Raw genomic sequence first — 21,171 nt, forward strand, 5'->3', positions numbered from 1 at the left:
AAAATTTGAACAAACTCTCTCCATTCCTCATTTATCCCCCCAAAGGGGTATAATAGTACCTTCCGAGTCATTGCTAGACTTGATCCAGAGTATTTTGAGACTATCTTATAAATTCTAATAGGTTGTACAACAGAAGGCATTTTTGTTGTTAGTGATTACAGTAATAAGCCAAATTCCTTCCATTAACACAGTTAGAGTTAACTAACTGCACAGAGACAATTTCCTGTCTTCAGGCTCTGCTAGCTCCACAAAAATTCTCACAGTTAATCGGTAAGCTGACTTGAGCATTTCACTGCTCTCCCCACTCCTCAGTATTATCCTCTGGAGGTCCAGGGCCCCCAGATGGCTCTCAGAGGACCACAAAGAACCTCATTCCATGATGTGGCTTTGCCCTTCTCCATCCCTCTTCCCATCTCTGGTCAAAACAGATTGAATTGTATTCAAAATTCTCTAGTCTCTCCTTTCTGCTTTTCATGATATTCAAAAAACCATCTAAAGCATCTCCATAATGGGTTAAAATCTGTCAATGACTTATCTATCTGGGTAAGGTGTATATATTTCAACAACACCTTCTTATAGTCTTAACCCAAAGAAAGAAGTAACTCAAATGGAAGTCATCTATTTTACTCTAAAATTATCATTATACCCCTGTTTACACAAAGAATGACAGAGATTTATGGCACTAGAGTTGATCAGTGGGGCAAGTAATTAAAGGTAGGAGGAACCTCCTAACTAGCCTCTGCCCAACATATTACAAAGTCCCTCAAGAAAAAAATCAGGAAGAAAGTGTGAAGAAAATGATGCGTCCAGGATTGGCTCCATAACCTGCCTGAGACATTGTGAAGAAAGGAATTAAAGTGGCTAAACTTCTAAAATTATTACTTTAGTTTCCATTTTCCAAGCAAGTTTAGGAAAACATGCTGGGGAAGCGAGCTTATAAAAAAAGCGCTATGTGAATTTAGTCACATGCAGAAATGTATCCTTAGAAATGAATGTCATTTATATTCTCATTTTCATTTTACTTGTTATTCCTTCATCCTGATGGATGTCAATGAAACTGCAATTGCTTCAGAACTTGAGCATGCACTGTGATTACATAGTCCAGGCTCAACAGCCTAAGCCCTAAACAGCTCTTTCTGGTTCCATCAGCAACACTATTTCTCCCTTTGTGCCTGGAATCCAGGTGCTTGTATTCTATAATTATTACGTGACATTTGGAATGGGCTGAGGGTTTGAGCTATTTTTTTCTTAAACTACTGATCGTCAAAAGGCTGCATCAATGATAATTTGAAACATCTTAGGAGGCCTGTTCCCATCTAAACTGTTTGATCATATGTAATTATAGGTTAATACTCTCTTACGAAAGGCCTCAGCAACTACCATTCCAGGCATTCACAGATGTAGCTCATGCATCATACAGGCCCGTCAGCGTAGCCCTGGAAAAGCCAGCCTAATGATGATCGATGGTGGACTGGAGCACGGCTTGAGTGATAATAAAGTGCCAAGCGAAAGTAAATGAGTCGAAGAAAAAACAAACAAAAAACTTCTGAGACCTATTTTGAGGTAAGCTTTACCAACTGAGCTATCAGGGAAGCCCTGGTGATGGACTGGGGAGCCTGACATGCTGCAGTCCATGGGGTCGCAAAGCGTCGGACACGACTGAGCGACTGAGAAGAACTGAATCATTAAATGAATTCTTCGTTCATTTGAAAATACAAAAATAAAAAGGCATATCAGAACTGAGGGAGATATACACAGGCCATCAGATGTGACCTCTTTCCGATTTTCTCTCATGAATGGGTGTTTGCTTTCATCACAGGCTGCAAATTACTTCCTTTCTGTTGGTCTTTATAGCTGTGCACTGGGGATAATCTCTTTCCCACAAGAATGCTACCAATTATAACTTATATAGGCAAAGAGGTCAGTGGCTATTTTTAAGGGTAATTTGATTTTCTTTCGTAAAAGATTAAGGAATGTATCTTAAAATGCACAGAAGCAATTCTGGAAGACATGCAACTGTTTAACTCTTTGACTTAAGAAGTCTTCTCAGGGCCCACCTCGAGATGTCCTGCACAGACTGGTTAACACGGTACCAGGAAGTCCTCCAAACTCTTCACTGTTTGGTTCGAAGCAGAAAACATACCAGTTAGCCTTCCATGAAAAAGGCTTTCTAGAGTCAAGCATCCCTAATATTAATGACATAAAGCTTCATTTGCAGATGCTTTAGGAAGAATTATAATAGGTACCCTTGGGTAGGACTTTCAATTAAAGATAGAAGCTTAGGAGGAAGGAAAGAGTCCCTTGTAAGGAAAAGGACTGGGGGCCAAGGGGTTGAAAGAGATTTACTATATCATTAACTTTGCAGAAGTACCAATATCTTTTGCATAAGTTCAGAAATACACATTAAACCGCACATACAAAATATACAAAAACAACACATACAAAAATATACCAAAATATTTTTGACATTAATTCAACAGATAGTTCCTCCTCATTAAGATCATTCACTTCAACATCTAATTAGAGATACATGTTAGAATTCAGGTCTGGGCACAATTTTATTAGGGCAGAAGAACAATTATGCTTTCCCAGTCTCGGGAACTGGGACTAATGTTAAAATTTTATCACAGCTATAAAATCAGACTTCTGACTCATGCATCAAACAAACCAACCAATACATCTGAACAATTTTTTCCTTGTAATTTTCTTAGACTTGCCATAGCAATGAGATTTGGTTTTGCTTCCTTAGCTATGTATAGGTACATCTAGCTAAATATTTCCTGAGTGAACTATCAATAGCCTCCTTCAGCTATGACACCACTTACTAAATATTCTTATAAAAATCATCAGTACTGCCATATATTTTTGAGACAGACAAGCCTCAGAGAAACTTTAGGTCTCAGTGTACAAGAATTTACTAGTCTCCAATAAGTCGAAACTAAAATCTAGAGGAGGAGTAGCTCTCAGTGGAACTACGTGAAAATTTGAGTGTTTATGTGTCTTTGTGGTGTTGGAGAAGACTCTTGAGAGTCCCTTGGACTGCAAGGAGATCCAACCAGTCCATCCTAAAGGAGATCAGTCCTGAATATTCATTGGAAGGACTGATGCTGAAGCTGAAACTCCAATACTTTGGCCACCTGATGGGAAGAACTGACTCACTGGAAAAGACCCTGATGCTGGGAAAGATTGAAGGTGGGAGGAGAAGGGGATGACAGAGGATGAGATGGTTGGATGGCATCACTGATTCAATGGGAATGAGTCTGAACAAGCTCCAGGAGTTGGTGGTGGACAGGGAAGCCTGGCACACTGCAGTCCATGGGGTTGCAAAGAGTTGGACACGACTGAGCCACTGAACTGAACTGAAAGTCTAGAGGAGGAGAAGCTCTCAGTGGAACTACCTGAAAATTTGAGTATTAATGGAAAATCCCAAAGTTTACACAGATCTCAAATCATACGGAAATCCTACATTTTTCTCACACCTCTGTACTTCTGTTTGTCTTTCAGACTGAACATGGAAGTGCTCAAATACCAAAGACATTATTCTTTTATGCTATTTATGGCCTGATTGGGGCAGGAAGCATCACAAATCTCATGAGGATTCCCTCCCTTGCGATATTTTCAGCATCATGTTTCATGCTTTTAGAGGTCTGCATAGTTTACAGGGCTTTCTCAGAAGCAAAAGAACCTGAATCTTTTTCCAATGGAAGTCCATAGTAATCACAATTGTATTCTCTAATTCTTGTAAGAGCTAGGAGAAATGTTTCCCAGAAAGATATCTCTTGACCTATAAACTGCATGGAAGCATGCTTATTCACTGTCGGGTCCAACTCTTTGCGACCCCATGGACTGTAGCCTGCTAGGCTCCTTGCCATGGGATTCTCCAGGCAAGAACACTGGAGTGGGTTGCCACGCACTCTTCCAGGGGATCTTCCTGGGATGGAACCTGTATCTCTTTTGTATCCTGCGTTGGCAAGTAGGTTCTTTACCACTAGTGCCACCTAAACTAGAGTCCATAAAAAGCAAGAGGTTCTATACACATACATATATATGTATATATATATATATATATATACACACATATATATATATACACACACACATATATATACACACACATGTATATATGTGTGTATGGTGTGTGGTTTAACCTAAATCTTACTCAAAATAATCACATGAGCCCAAGAACTCAATTAAGATATAGAACATACAATACACTTATCCCTATTGCTATTTGACTAGTAGCAAGTTTCTTTGATTCCATCAAAAACACCAAAGCATAAAGCTTCCACTAAAAGGAGCCTATGGAAGAGTCAGCCAGTTCAGTTCAGTCGCTCAGTCATGTCCAACTCTTTGTGACCCCATGGACTGCAGCATGCCAGGCCTCCCTGTCCATCACCAACTCCCGGAGTTTACTCAAACTCATGTCTATTGAGTCGGTGATGCCATCCAGCCATCTCATCCTCTGTGATGGATATGGAAGAGTAGAACCATGTTTCACGATCAGAAATCACAATGGCACAACAACCACCCAGCAAACGGATAATAAGTTACAGTAATTCTAACCAAGACCACTGCTACTGTCTGTCTCCCCCTCTGGAGAGATGTAACTGAAAAGGCACCTCTACCAGAGAAGACACATTAGAAAAAGGGTGCCTTTCCTACCAGTAAAGGCAATTGCATCCCTGGGAATATGACATAGGGGCTGCAGCACAGGCTGCAGAATTCTTCCCCCACCTCCCTCTCTGACACAACCTTTGCACAACCATGAAGCAGGCTCCATTTTGAATACACAGACCTAACTACTGTCATAGCCTACAGGCTCAAAGCCTAAAACAAGTAAGCAGGTGCTGGATTTAAACATGGCTCTCATTTAAGTCTTTCATTTTATGTTCACTGGGAGATCAGGAGTTAGTAAGATCTGTATTCTCATTCTTCTGAGGTAGGAAGCAATAGAAAGGAGAAAAGAGTAGGAAAGGAACAGAAGAACACTTGTGTTTGTGCAGGATGGGTTAAGACTACATGAATTCTGGGGAGCAAGTGCTACTTCTTCAGGCACGGTGAATTTCATAAACTACATACAAGGCTTGACAAATGTTCAACACCAAAATCTCTTTCACAAAGTGGCCTAGTGCTTGTCAAAAAAAAAAAAAAGGCAAAAATACATTTGTTACATACATTATTGATGACAGAATCACACTGAACTATGGAAGAATTTCATGTTGCTGTAACCCTGCAAGAATTATCATGTTTGTTCTGTTCTCTGTTCTAATTCAGGTAGTTGACTGGTAGATAGACAATTACTGAATACTGAAAAAATAGTAAATAACTGTTTCAGTTCAGTTCAGTCAGTTAAGTCACTCAGTTGAATCTGACTCTTTGCAACCCCATGGTCTATAGCACACCAGGCCTCCTCGTCCACCAACAACTCCCAGAGTTTACTCAAACTCATGTCCATTGAGTCAGTGATGCCATCCAACCATCCCATCCTCTGTCATCCCCTTCTCCACCCACCTTCAATCTTTCCCAGCATCAGGGTCTTTTCCAGTGAGTCAGTTCTTCCCATCAGGTGGCCAAAGTATTGGAGTTTCAGCTTCAGCATCAGGCCTTCCAATGAACATTCAAGACTGATTTCCTTTAGGATGGACTGGTTGAATCTCCTTGCAGTCCAAGGGACTCTCAAGAGTCCTCTCCAACACCACAGTTTAAAAGCATCAATTTTTCAGCGCTCAGCTTTTCTTATAGAAATAATTGTGTCAAACCTCTCCAAAACAGGTTGAAAGACAATATGGTGCACGAGGTTGGAGAATACATTATTTTGTGACCAGAGTGCAAATTTAAAAGATTCAAGGCAACTCCTCTCATATGATGTTCTTAGTTTGCCCACAGGGTGGGCCACTGCCACCCATGTTTAGAGGGGAAGCACTGCCTAGCACACTCAAGCTACAAGGCTCACTTGGTTTCAAGAGCACCTAATTTATAAATTCAGTGAATAGAATTATGTTTACACTTCTAGTTCCATTCTTTATTCAATGTATCTCTGTATTTGGCCTTACTATATCCTAGGTACCAGAGTAAATGCGGCTGAGTAAAATGTAGAAGAAGATACATTCCCTATAGAGTTTACTAGTAACTCTGATAATGATGTAATAAGTATTACAGGATGCTTGAGTGGCACAAGAAATGAATCCCAGTCTTGGAGCATTGGGGGAGGTTGCCCAGAGGATGTGACATCTAAAGAAAATCTGAAGAAAGCATGTAGATTGACCAGATAAAGAGAGGTGAGAAGGAGGCAAGGTCAGAGGGTTTCAGGAAACCGTAAGCATTTCAGTGTGGTTGAAGTATCAAGAGATGAAGCTGACAGATAAGCAGAGCCAGATCAAGACTAATATTACATATTTGATGTTTGGACTTTATTCTAAGGACAATTGGAACAATTGATAGTATTAATTAAAGAGAAAGAGATAATCTCCCTTTGCACTTTGGCAAGATTATTCTTAAAAAGATAGGAAAAAAAATAAGAGGGATGCTGGCAGATGAAGAGAAACTTTGAATACTCAAACAGGAAGCAGTGGCATGACAGCTACTGAACAAAGACTGTGATCTAGAGCAAGGTGGTGAAAGGGGGGGATGGAGATAAATAGGAGATTTGGGAAATAGGAGATCTGGGAGAGTCACAAAGAGTCGGACACGACTGAGCAACAGAACTGAACTGAGGGAGATACTTAGGAGGTTAGGACATGAATTGATCATTGATTTTGAAACAGTGAGTGGGGCCAGAATTCAAGATAATGATATTTGTTGGCTTAGGGAAGTGCGTGGAAAGTGGCACAAGGTAATGAGCATAATTTTGGACACATTTTGAAGTCACTGTGAGACAGTAGAGAGGGGCTGTTTGAGGGCAGGTTGAATATGGACTTCCCCTGCTCCTCTTTGCCCTCAGCCCAAGTCCAAACTGATCCCTCTCCATTAGCATTTGACTCTATTTGGCATAAATGAAAAGTGGAAGAAGAGAATGAGCTAATATACCTAACTACAATGCACTGTATTCAGTTTTTCTCTCACCATCTTTCATGCCTCATCCAGGAAGAGGGCTTAACTACACAGAACCAGGAGAAAAGGGAGTTAAACACTGGCTCAGGAAAAGAATCTGCTCTAACAGGAGCCCTTTTATTATGCAAGGTGAAAAACTATGCAAAGAAACATCTTTATTATTTTTATGTGAAAGTGATATTGAAATAGTAGGTGGCATATTATACAGCATTCTGCTGCTGTTGCTGCTAAGCCGCTTCAGTCGTGTCCAACTCTATGCCACCCTATGGACAGTAGCCCACCAGGCTCCTCTATCCACAGGATTCCCTAGGCAAGAATACTGGAGTGGGTTGCCATTTCCTTCTCCAACACAGCATTCTAGTGGCTGGTTATGAAGTGCTGTTTCACCGCATGTAATTTTCAAAAGTTCTGAGAATTATGTTTCCGGCCATTTCACCCCGAAAAGAGTTAATTCTGAGCCTTGTGGCTCACTACTTGAGAACCTCTTCTGAATAGGTTGACATTAACCCACTAATGACTTTTTTAAGGGGGGGAGGGGTTAAACACAATGAGACCAAGCTGTTCACACTTGTGCACAAGGATAGCATGATGCATTTTTAAAATAATTCCTCCAAATCAAGAGAGTAGTAATGTCTTCCTCATCTTTGCCTGTCAATAGTGCCTTATCAAATAAAGAAAGTGACATTTAATTTAGCATAACTTAGCTTCTTCTGAAACCACGGGCCTTATCATAATTAACATTTTGTTTTTAGAGTGTGTGTGGAAACCACTGGTTTATTAGTGCTATCTAGAATTTCATCTTGGACTATCTAGATATTCCCTGACTTCCAGAAATCTCTGTTTTTCCCAATAGAAGATGCTGGTAACTTGGCATCCTTTTCTCTCTCAAGTACCCTCAAGTGAGTCAGAGCCTGGAAACCCCAGGAACTATTTCCCGGAGCCACTACCAGCAGCTTCCACTCTAGACGTGGCAGGTGAAATTTAGAAGGGAAAAAAGGCAAAAGCCTTATTTTTGGTCCCCTGGAGGCTAGGGTAGAAGACCCCTGGACTTCAGTAGACATGAAGTTACAGCAGCTGCTTCATATTCCCCTCAAAAGTACCTTTCTTAGTGCCTGAAGAAGCTGTGATCACCGTCAGCCATTAAATTTCCTAACTCCCCAAAAGCAGCAAACCCTAGTTCCCAGAAGTAAGCTTTCCTTCTGCTTTTCCAGAAGTCTTATAAGTACCTAATTTCTGTCTCGGGTTCTTTAATGTCTAAAAAACACAAAGTGGCTTCTGTTTTCCCAACTGATAAATTTCCCTTGAGGAAGAGAAAGTATTGCATGGTAACTAACAGTAAAAGCTTCTTTTTTTTAGGTTTTTTCCATCAGAAACTTTATTTTGCAGTGATTCAGGTAACCTTAATCTACTCTATTCCTACATTAAGCCCAAGGCTAGAAATACATCTGACATGGAAAAGGCACTTAGTACTGGTCAAGAGTGGGTGAGAATGGCTATTTATATGAGAAAGGGGAGGAAATACTGGTCAAGAGTGGGTGAGAATGGCTATTTATATGAGAAAGGGGAGGAAATGTCACGAACTAATTTTATTAGCCCTAATGGTGGTGATTCTTAGTCTTTCAAAGGCAAAAAGAAACATGACATTTCGTTTTTCTCAGAGCATGGACATTTTTGACGCAGACATAGATGAACTACTACCAGATTCTTCTTAAAATGCCAAATTCACCCAGAGAATTGTTAGCTGGACATTTCTGTGTCAGTCCAATGAAAGTAACATTCTTCTCTGGAGTGTCAGACTTATGCCTTCATTCAGTACATGAAAAAACAAAAATGAGAAGTTACCGAGGAAACAAGGCAGACAAAATGACGATTCTTTGCTCTTTAATTTTACTTTCCATTCTCATATTCCTATTTTAAAAAGCAAAACATAAGGGAGATTTTGTGTTAAAGAAAAACTGAAAAATATGAAGACAAATGTCTAACTAAGATAACAGAGCAAAATCACTTATTAAAAAAAGCCCATGATATGTTCTGTGGTTTGGGTTAACTGCTGTTAATTTCCTCCCTAACCATCATTTTCCACTGATCTTCTTGCATATTCTGTAAAGACAACTTTTGTTAAGAAGAGAAAATGAATACTAAGAATCACAGACACTAAGAAGTGAACTTTAATTCTTGCTACTTGGTTATTTTTATTCTACTCTTGAATTAAATGAAAAATAATCTAGTGTTTAGATTTGCTTATTTTAAAATAAAAGTTGCAGTTGTTGAATTTTATGTTTGTTGGGCTAAAAGGCTTGATATCTTTGTGTGTCCATTATTCCTAAAATAGGCATATGGAAGAATCTCATGTATTCAACTTAGAACAGATATTTATTGCCCACCTACAAGATTCCAGTTATGGTGATAGTTTCTGGGTTGGATATAATTATGAATAAGCCATGTTTTTTGCTCTCAAAGAGCTCAGAGTTCATCAATCTACACAATAGATCTTACTGTCGCATAGCTCCTATGCCTTTTCTTCAGCAGAGAGGAGGGAAAATAAAGTTTAAGGGTGAGAAATTTTCTGGCCTAAAGTCACATATATGTAAAGAAAGGGAATAAAAAAAGCACTTATCTCTTCAAAGCTTTAGTTTTCTGTGGGAAACCTTCCAGAAGCAAAAATAACTGATGGAGGTAGTTAGCAAAACACTGGACATCCTGTCAGATCTTCCCTGTTGGCAAAGTTCACTACAAACCTCACAAGAATGCGTGCTATTTATTCAAGAGACGTCTGGAGTTTCCCCAGGAGCCACTGATGGACTGGCCTGAAATGTCCACTTCCTCCTGCCACACTAGCCAGAAGCAGATGGCCTATTCTTCCCACACTTAGTTCAGCTGCAAGGACACAGAAGCCAAGGACTTTGGCCTTTAAGATGGATGAGTAATTCCAGGACTGAACGCTGCACTTATTTCTGTTTTCACATTCTAGTTAATCTATTACCTTCATGTCCATTTAAGCTCTGGGAACTATGAGGTTAAAATAGCAACTTGTACTGCTCTTAGGGGTTTCTCCAAGGTTCCCAAGCACCTCCCTGAAAAGCTGATGGAAAATTCAAATTTATCTAGGTCAAAGGAGGACCCCAACTCCACCTTTCAAATATTGCCTTTCAGTGGGAATTCACTTATGTGTCAATTTAAAGCTGCTTGTCCAACATTTCCTACCCACTTTCCTGCTATGTTTATAGTATTTACTGCTATGTAACTGACTATAAAATGTCCTTCTTGTTTATTAACTGCTTCTCTCCACTAGCATGTAAGTGGCAATTCTGCGTCTATTTTGCTCATTGCTATATCCCCAACCCTAGACTACTGCCTGGACTATGAGTGCTCTATCAATATTTGTTCAATAACTTATAAATAATCTTTACCACACACCACTATGGACATATAACATATGGTCCATGAACCTTGCTTTGTTCTGTCCACACTCAGTCATGTCCTACTCTTTGCAACACTTTGGACTGTAGCCCACCAGGCTCCTCTGTCCATGGGACTTTTTAGACAAGAATACTGGTGTGGGTTGCTATTTCCTCCTCCAGGGGATCTTCCCAATCTAGGGATCAAACCCACATCTCTACATCTCCTGCAATGCAATATGCATTGTATGCGTATTTTTTACTGCTGAGCCATCAGAGAAGCCCCATGAACCTGGTAAAGTCTAAATAACACCGTGGACCTGTTTCAAGAACAAATAAATCTGTTTGAGGTAGTAGTCTGATATAAACAATCACATGACCTACAGACTCGGACTATTGATTTCAAGTTCCAGCTCTATTACTACTTGCTATGTTATCTTCTACACCTGCATTTTCTTTCTGTGAATGAGGATGATGATGCCATCAGTGACTCTGCTGTAGGGCTGTCATGAAGATTAAATGAGATATACATTGTGGGTGTGGCAGTATTGCTACTTTCTGCTTATTTCCACTTACTGCAGTCTGAGTGTCTTGCCAGACTATATTTATGATAGCTCCTTTCATTCTGTAGGGCAACTATTTTACTAGGGAATCTGTCAATTGTCACAGTGAGTGACAACTGCCAGACTGACACTCACAATGACCAAGCAGGAGGCTTCTTTCATGATGTCTTTATAATTTCAGAAAAGACTACACTCTCTTTCTACTAATCACCTCTCCTAAGCCATCTCCCCCAGCCCATATGTCTAGAGTTATACAATCTCATAGACAAAAGAAATTTATTTTAGATTTCATCAAGGCCTCTGTCTCACCAATCACTGTTCTCACTTCCACCTTCAAACTGGATCCCTTCCAGAATCTTCCTGGCAAGGTGGTCATGCAGTCTCTTCATCCTCTCTTGCCTTACACTGCTCTACAAAGGAGTGCATCTCATATTTTCACACTCTTTGTTATTAGAAAGCCCTTACTCACTCTGAAATTAAATCTAGCTGCTGGCTTAGTTCCAACTTCCAAAGTTACCCACAGTAAGACAGTCCAGAAGTGTCTCTTCCCTGATGACATAGCGATGAAATACTTCTGGTCTTTGTGATCATTCCTCATATGGCAAAGCTTCCAGATCCTTCTTCATCCTGCCCCCTCCCCCTTTTTTTTTTTAACTTCAACAATGATCCACTGAATTATGATCCCCATGACTTGTCTCTAATACTAGGCCCTGGGATTTGATCATTCAAATCAAAAATCAGGATTTGGAAATTCAACTTCTTTAAAGGCTACAGGGGCTCATACAGACAATTTTAGAAATTATGTCACACTGTTGACTCGAAGTGAGGTTGTGGTCAAGTAAAATCCCCAAGTCTGTTCCATGTGAGTTGCTATCAGGTCAGATTTTCTGGCTTTTTTTAGAAACTTGGGTCAGTGCTCTGTTTTCTACAGGTGCTCCAGAGATGTGCGGACTCACACATGATTTTTTTCTCTCAGCAGACTGGGCACTAAGCTCCAGCTGCAAGATCGTTCTTAAGAAGCCCAAGCCACAGGTTTGATGTCAGGAAGACAAAAAGAACTCATTAATAAGTTCTAATTACTAATAAGTTCTCATGATCAAAAGGTGATTTGAGGAATCCTATCATATAGAAATATGAAGTTCAAAACTGGTTCTGTCTAGCTATTCTTATCCTCAAATCCATGTACGTACTTTAGGAAATCAAGGACCTTCCTCAAAGGCATACAAAATTTACTGCAAATTATGCATTCATGAATTTTTCCAGGGAGAGTATCTATAGATTTTATGAGTCATACATAGGAGCTCATAACCAAAAAAGAGATTAAGAACCTCTATTAGCCCCCTTATTTTATAAAGGGCATTTTTGAGCCCTGGAGGTATTTTGAAAATTACTCAGGGTCACATAGCTAATAGTTAATAGAGTCTTAACTATAATCAAGGTCCTTCAAATCCCAGCCCAAGCTCCCTCCACTGCCCCATGTAATTGCAAGAAAGTTATTAAATGAAAGAAAAAAATCACATATGTAAACGAATATGTATATTCAATATATACGTATCTTACATCTTAAAATGTATATTACTCTATTTTATATTAGCATATTCTAGTTTCTTATTGAGAAAGATCTTGGGCATTGCTAATTGACCGCAGATATAGCTAAGAATGTGGCAACTGATATAGAGCAGGAAATGTCTCATGGACATATTATATAATAGCCTTCTCTGTGCTTTGTAACTGATGCTTTGAACACTGTCAACTTCAAGGTAAAAACTGTACTTCAGAAAAAAATCAAAGGAATTCATACCAAAAGAGTGTTTAAAAATAATTAACTTTGTTTCACTGTGTATATGGTATATAAAGCTGAGAACTATGAGACTAGATGTCATACTGTTTTAAGTCAAGTGTAGGTGCCTCTTCTACTGGGGAGGAGTGATTCACAGTTGGGTAGTATCTGCAATTTACTACCTTAACAACTGTTGCTCTACAAGAGGGCAAATTTTGTGTGTCTTAGTTTTATTCTCAAGCTGGTTTGAGTTTTTAAGTAATGTATTAAGTTCTATTGTAAACCTCATGTTTCTATTATCCACTACTGATTCTGACTCCACTCCCCACTACACTTCTGTTCCGAGGAAACTAACTTTCAACAGTCATGTATCTGCTTAGTATGAGAAAAGTACTAAATACAGTTATTCTGATGCCAGGAAAGTCAATGTAAGGCTCTTTCAAATTATGATTTATCTACATTGAATCTACAATCTGGAATTTTATGATCATGCATATAATAGGAGGTTCTTCATAGTACAATTTTCTCAGTGGTCAGACAGATGTATGTTCAACACACTGCTGACCACTCTTAGTTGACAAAACAACGGCAGTGGAGGAGCCTATGCATCGGAGATGAGGTGTTATTGGGAGAGAAGCAGCAAGGGGATAAGGACCTGTGGATGGAGCAAATAACCCTCATCAGGCTTAAATCATCCCCCTTTAAATGATGCAAATTTGATTGAAACTGACAAAGTTAAAGGATCTACTCCTAAACAAAATGATCTAAAAATCTTCAGGTAAAGTGCTTAATTTCCTAATGAATATGTTTATTCCAATGTTCAATTAAAATACACATATGCCAAAATGTCTTGAGCATACATTGGTACTACTACTTTCACTTATTCTGGGCAAAAATGTGTCTTAATCTAACAACACAGGACGAGATGGTTGGATGGCATCACCAACTCAACGGACATGAGTTTGAGCAAGCTCCGTGAGATGGTGAAGGAAGGGAAGCCTGGCGTGCTGCAGTCTGCTGAGTCCAAAGAGTTGGACACAACTGAGTGACTGAACAACAACAATCTAACACAGGAATCAAAATATGAGATGTGAGAGAGTCATCTTTTTAAAGCATTTCCTCTGATAAAGTTTCTATGGCTAATATGTAAGAGCATGTTACATTTGATGCTTAGTTGAACAGGACTCTTCAAGAGTTTTAATAATAATATGGTGACTACTTTCAATAAATTGTTGACTTGTTTTATTTCTCTTCGTGAGACTTAAGAACAAGGTGTTTTTTTAAAATAAAGAATAATAACTTTAGCCCTCCTGGCTACTCATCAACAACTCTCCACACCTCTATATAATATTTTTTTGTTCTCAATGGCAAGGCCCTGGACCCACTAGACAATTAATAAGTATTTGAAACCATATTTAGAAATGATCAACGTTTCTTCTTTTCCCATATTTTCTCTAGCAAACAGATCCATTAAGTTTTGGCAGATGACCTGGGTGAAATCTAGAGATTCATGTAAAGAACAAGTAAGATTATGACTTCTTTTTCACTTAAGGTAGAAAAGTAAAACACAGAATTGAAATATTTTCTTTTTCATTCATGGAATGAGTCAGGATTCTGAGGGTCCCAGACACAGCAGTACAGTGATGGAGACAAGACGAAGCTGACTGAAAACACCAAACATTTCAATCCTACCCAATATCAGTCCCTCCAGACACATGCGTCTTCTGTGTGGGAAAGTCTCTTGTCCCTAAGAAAAATCACTGTAAGTCAAAGCCTTAAACTAGGAGGAGAGAGGCTGATAATATAGTATACAGCAGTGAGAAAGAAAGGAACAGAATAAAGGCGGGGTGTGTATAACAAATAAATACAAAGTCTCAAACACTTTCAGACTTTAATGTAAGTCAATGGAGCTCATCATCAACCTGCATAATCAGTTCAGTTCAGTTCAGTCGCTCAGTCATGTCCGACTGTTTGCAACCCCATGAATCCCAGCACACCAGGCCTCCCTATCCATCACCAACTCCCGGAGTTTACCCAAACCCATGTCCATTGAGTCAGTGATGCCATCCAACCATCTCATCCTCTGTCGTCCCCTTCTCCTCCTGCCCCCAATCCTTCTCAGCATTAGGGTCTTTTCCAATGAGTCAACCCTTCGCATGAGGTGGCCAAAGTATTGGAGTTTCAGCTTCAACATCAGTCCTTCCAATGAAAACTCAGGACTGATTTCCTTTAGGATGGACTGGTTGGATCTCCTTGCAGTCCAAGGGACTCTCAAGAGTCTTCTCCAACACCACAGTTCAAAAGCATCAATTCTTCGGCACTCAGCTTTCTTCACCGTCCAACTCTCACATCCATACATGACCACTGGAAAAACCATAGCCTTGACTAGACGCACCTTTGTTGGCAAAGTAATGTCTCTGCATAATATGAATACCCAAATATTACAAAAGGGTAAGTAGAAAGTTTTAAAAATTAGTGCTTCTTCAGGGTAGAAGCATGAACAAAATGTCTCATGGACATGTATGTTTGGGGCAGAGGGGTAGTTTATCAGAAGGAAATGGAATGGAAAAGCTAGAGAAAAAAGCATGTGTAGGCAACAGCCATTTTTTAAAAAATATTTCCTTATGGCTGTGCTGAGTCTTCACTTCCACAAGGGCTTTTGTCTAGTTGCAGAGAGAAGAGGTTACTCTCTAGTTGTGGTGCGTGGGTTTCTCATTGCAGTGGCTTCTTTTGGTGCAGAGCATGGGCTCTAGGGCTCATGGGCTTCATTAGTTGTGGCATGCGGGCTCAGTAGTTGCGGCTCCCAGGTTCTAAAGTGCAGGCTCAGTAACTGTGGCTCACGGGCTTAGTTGCTCCACGACATGTGGAATCTTCCCTGATCAAAGACTGAACCCGTGTCTCTTTCATTGGCAGGTGGATTCTTTACCACTGAGCCACCATGGAAGCCCAGAAACTGCCATTTAAAGAACTGGCTTACACTATGGAGAACAGTGTGGAGATTCCTTATAAAACTGGGAATAGAACTGCCATATGACCCAGCAATCCCACTGCTGGGCATACACACCAAGGAAACCAGAATTGAAAGAGACACATGTACCCCAATGTTCATTGCAGCACTGTTTATAATAGCCAGGACATGGAAGCAACCTAGATGTCCATCAGCAGAAGAATGGATAAGGAAGCTGTGGTACATATACACAACGGAATATTACTCATCCATTAAAAACAATACATTTGAATCAGTTCTATTGAGATGGATGAAACTGGAGCCCATTATACAGAGTGAAGTAAGCCAGAAAGAAAAACACCAATACAGTATACTAATGCATATATATGAAATTTGAAAGATGGTAACGATAACCCTATATGTGAGACAGAAGAAGAGACACAAAAGCATAGAACAGTCTTATGGACTCTGAGGGAGAAGGTGAGGGTGGGACGTTCTGGGAGAATAGCAGTGAAACATGTATATTATCATATGTGAAACAGAACACCATTCCGGGTTCGATGCATGAGACAAATGCTCAGCGCCGGGGCAATGGGATGACCCAGAGGGATGGGATGGGGAGGGCGGTGGGAGGGGGGTTCAGGATGGGGAACACATGTAACCCCATGGCTGATTCATGTCAATGTATGGCAAAAACCACTACAATATTGTAAAGTAATTAGCCCCCAACTAAAATAAATAAATTAAAATAAATAGATAGATAAATAAAAATAAAGAACTGGCTTAGTGTGACAGTTAATTTTATTTGTCCACCTGTCCACACTGTGTCCAAATAGTCGGTTAAGCATTATTCTAGGTGTGTCTGTGAAGGTGTTTCTGGGTGAGGTTAGCATCTGAATTGGTAGACTGAGTAAAGTGGTTGCCCTCCGCAAGGTGGATGGGCCCCATCCTATCCTTTTTAGACCTCAATGTAACAAAAAAGGAGTAAGGAAGAATCCAGTCTCTCTCTGCTTCACTGTCTTTCAGCTGAGATCTCAGTCTTCTCCTGCCCCCAGACTGGAAATTATACCATCAGCTCTTGTGCTTCTCAGCCCTTTGGACTGGGACTGGAATGTACCATTGGTTCTCCTGGGTCTGGTCTGCTCTTCTCAGCCTCCATAAAGGTGTGAACCACCAACCCCTTACAATAAATCTATACATCTATATCTGTATCCATATATACAAATAGAAATGCTTGTACACACACACACACATATATATATATACTTATTATAGTTACATAATATACATAAACATATGTATAATTATAATACACTAAAATGTATTTATTAATATATGTATTATGTGTATGGATATGCATGTATGTGAATGGGTATATATATATATGTGTGTGTGTATATATATGTGTGTATGTGTATCTATATATGAATATATATATACATATATATATCCTACTGATTCTACTTTTCTGGAGAATCCTAAAATGTGAGGGGAGTAAATGGAGAGATAAAGAGGTGATCCAGAACAGATAATCTGAAATGTAAGAGATAGGGAACCTGTTAGCATAAAAGCTAGTGCCGAAGAACTGAATCACAGGCACCTCATCAGACCAATGAGCTGGTACACCTGAACTCACAGGAGTGTAACCCTACTCAAACCAAAATCCATGTGGTTCAAGCCAAGAGAAATGTCTTTAAAATCATGAGTAAAATGGGAATTCCAACCTTTATTTTTAGCTCTCAAAAACATTTAAAGAGGTGCTAGTTCACTGCACATTCGCAACAGATATTAAATGCCTGGTCCTCACCTTTCTTTAGTCCCAGCAACTCCTAGCTGCTTCACATCCTTCCCAGGCAAATTCAATATATCTTACTGATTACCAATCACCTCTGAATAGCATCTTCACCCGTAAAATATTCACCCAGTTTGTTCAACACTAGAAGTTATTTTTCTTAGAAGGATATACTGATTTTTATTTGTTCTTTCTCTCCTCAAGGCCAGTTGTGTATGGAGGAGGGAGGGTGTTATGAATCTCCTAATACTCATGACTGTCTCCTAGTACTAGTTTTGACAAAGGTTGTAGCAGGGGCTTGAAGAAGACAGGACCTATTCCTTCTGAGAAATCCAAGAAACCCTCATCAATCAGGGTCCATTTAGCTCTAATGTTTAAAGTATGCACAGCAGGTGATGAATTAACTCATCTCCAGTGCATATGGAATGGTACCACCTACTTTCATCCTTAGGGCAATTGAGAAAATGTCACTCAAATCATTTCCTGTACAGCTTAACTCTCTTATGGAACTGGTAGAGAAAGACCACTTTAGAAAGTAGATTAAGATTCAAAGCAATAGCTTTCCTACAATATCCATATCATCAGAAGTTATGATTATCAGATTCTCAGGGTCCTGAGTACCCAGCACAGTGCACAGAACTCAATGAAGATTTGCTAAACTGAGGAATGAATGAGTCATTACTGGTGGATCTATCCAGATAAACCGAAGCCCCGAAAGTCAGGGTTCTGAAATAAAATAGAACAGCAGAGAGCACCTGAAAAGGATTCATTTGTACTTTGAGCCTTGAAGTTTATTAGTGACACCTTGCGTGCATTAAACTGTAGCTATGTTGTACTCCATCATTTCCTCTTCCTGTAGAAAGGTTTAGCTGTGCACCTGGACAGTTTGAGCTGGAACACCATGTATCATATCAGAAAAGGGACACTTCCCAGAGAACAAAACAAAAGAAAACCCCAGAGCCAGTGGTTTGCTTTTGACATACACTTGCCTTATTTTTGACCTGGACCACAATATATTGCAGAGGGCCAAGGCTGATGCTTGATCTTATGATACTTCTAAACCACTCACTGTTTGCTGTATAAACCCCAGCCAGCAACTTCTTCTAGAAAAACTTCCTGTTGATTCATTCATCAGATACAGTTTGATAAGAGCAAAGTGGGGAGTCAGGGTGGACCTTGTTCTGCTTGTCACCTCTGATAGATAGGGATCCATCGTCATACTCTTCATGCAGCATTGTGTAAAACAAACCACAATAGAACTATCAAAGAAGTGGCTGCAATCTTTTGACCTTTGTATGTTACAAAGTTCTCTCACCATATTTTTGCATCAAGGCAACTAATATTTCCTTCCTTCTCCCTTTACTATTCTTTTCCAACTAGACTGTGGATTCCTGAACCTTCAAGACGACATGGATCTGCAAGAGGTGGCACATCTGGGTTCTTGATCAGATTAAGCATCAGTAACTACGGAAACAGAACATTAAATACAAGGAAGGGCATAAACAATAGGATTCTGGAAGGCAGCCAGTCCCTCAACCCTGAATCGGTACTTATCACAGCATCACTCTCATAGCTGACACAGAGGGAGAACAAAAGGCCCCAGTTATCCAGCACGGTCTGCAGGCAGCTGCTATTCCATCAGTTCAAGTAGGGCAATGTGTTCAGACTTTCTGGAAAGTTCCAATTCTGTGGGGGCGTGGGGGGAATATATATATATATATATCGGTCTTTTCAAAAAGTAGAATAGACTACAGCAACAAATGAGTCCCAGCTGTTTAAAATTATAGACTGCTACAGGGAATTCCATATAAAAATGCTCCATAGGACTGCAGTATTTTCACCAAATTAGGACTTGAATGATTCATTCGCTGAAGCTACTGGCCTCTGCATATAGACGCCTAAGATAGTTTTAAAAAGTGTTCATAAGTATGTTGGTTGTAACCATGATATCTCCACCATCTAAAATGCTTACATTACTTACTTAAAAAAAAATTGGGGTATAGTTGCTTCACAATGTTGTGTTAGTCTCTGTTGTGCAATGAAGTGAATCAGCCATATATATATACACATATATTCCCTCCCTCTTGAACTTCCTTCCCCTCATCCCACCCCCTAGGTCACCACAGAGCACCAAGCTGAGTTCCCTGTGCTCTATAGCAGCTTTCCACGGTTCTACACATGGTAGTGATATATATGTCAATCCTAATCTCCCAATTCATCCCACCATCCTCTTCATTCTCTGTGTCTACATGTCCGTTCGCTACATCTGCATCTCTGCTCCTGCCCTAGAAATAGTTTCATCTGTACCATTTTCTAGATTCCACATATATAGTTGCTAGTATATGATATTTGCTTTTGTCTTTCTGACTTAACTTTACTCTATGTGACAGACTTTAGGTCCACCCACATCTCCACAAATGTTTTTTAGAAACAAAATGCTTCGATCACCACCCAGAAGACACTGACCACACAACCTGACTTACAGGAAAGCAAAAGAGTTCAAGCTGAAAGAATTCTGTACCTGCCACAGGAAACCTGGGTGATGATCTTGGTTTTACCACTTGTCAACCACATGAACCTGGACAACTGTCTTCACCTCGCTTGTCCAACTGTAAAATGGAGATGATGTGTATATTGCTGGGACATCATGGTTGCTAGAAGTCCAGCCTAGCTCTCAAATGGATAATTCCATGACTTTTCTGGTAGGGATTATATTCTTAATATATATCTTTAAATCAAACATGGGCCTGTAAATCAGTAGGGGTTTTCTCCAGGAAGTGCCTTTTACTTCTTTCCAGGCCTTCTCCATGCCTCCTTAACATGGTAAAGATCCTAACATGACCAGATCCTTTCTGGTTTCTCTTTCTCTGATCTTAAGAGTCTCCTCTCATGGCAATACTGGTCCCTTCATTTCATTTCATTATATGAGACAGCAATTCAGCTTATGATAATTCAGATTAACTCAGAGGATAATTCAAGCATATTGAATATTTTTGTCAGTTCTAATTATTTGTCAGATATTATACAAAATTATGCAAATTATTAAATACTTGTAGTTAGATATTCAGCTCATAAAATCCCCATAAAAAATTTATAATGCATTTGGTCCCTCCTAAGCAGAGAATGAAAGTGAAAGTGAAAGTGAAGGTCACTCAGTTGTGTCTGACTCTTTGTGACCCCATGGACTGTACAGTTCATGGAATTCTCCAGGCCAGAATACTGGAGTGGGTAGGTAGCCTTTCCCTTCTCCAAGGGATCTTCCCAACCCGGGGATTGAACCCAGGTCTCCTGCATTGCTGGCGGATTCTTTACCAGCTAAGCCCAAGAATACTGGAGTGGGTAGCCTATCCCTTCTCCAGCGGATCTTCCAGACCCAGGAATTGAACCAGGGTCTCCTGCATTGTAGGCAGATTCTTTACCAACTGAGCTATTAGGGAAGCCTGAGAGGCTAAAACATATTTCTTCTTCAAAAGATTCCATGTCAAATGACTTGGGACTGCACAACTTTGACACCCAGGATAAATCTAGAAATCACAAATAAGTTCTTATAGTTCTTTTCACCCTGTTTATCCTTAAAAAAAAAAAAAAAAAAAAGCCCTCCATCATCTAATCATCTTTCTTAAGGAGAAACAAACAGAAAG

General features: G+C 39.8%; 2 long non-coding RNA genes across 2 annotated transcripts in view; both read right to left on the minus strand.

Annotated features, from left to right (window-relative positions):
- The window catches only part of LOC145516525 (uncharacterized), a 365,062-nt gene that overhangs the window by 270,425 nt on the left and 73,466 nt on the right, over window positions 1–21,171 (minus strand). The window lies entirely within an intron of this gene.
- LOC145516527 (uncharacterized) lies at window positions 18,300–18,998 on the minus strand. The gene is made up of 2 exons (XR_014061442.1): window positions 18,520–18,998; window positions 18,300–18,421 (listed from the first exon to the last, which is right to left on the minus strand). It is a non-coding gene; the product is annotated as an uncharacterized LOC145516527 (long non-coding RNA).

This window comes from Giraffa tippelskirchi, chromosome 8 (genome assembly GCF_054371585.1).
Source record: "Giraffa tippelskirchi isolate mGirTip1 chromosome 8, T2T-mGirTip1v1.2.pri, whole genome shotgun sequence".
NCBI classification, from domain to species: domain Eukaryota; kingdom Metazoa; phylum Chordata; class Mammalia; order Artiodactyla; family Giraffidae; genus Giraffa; species Giraffa tippelskirchi.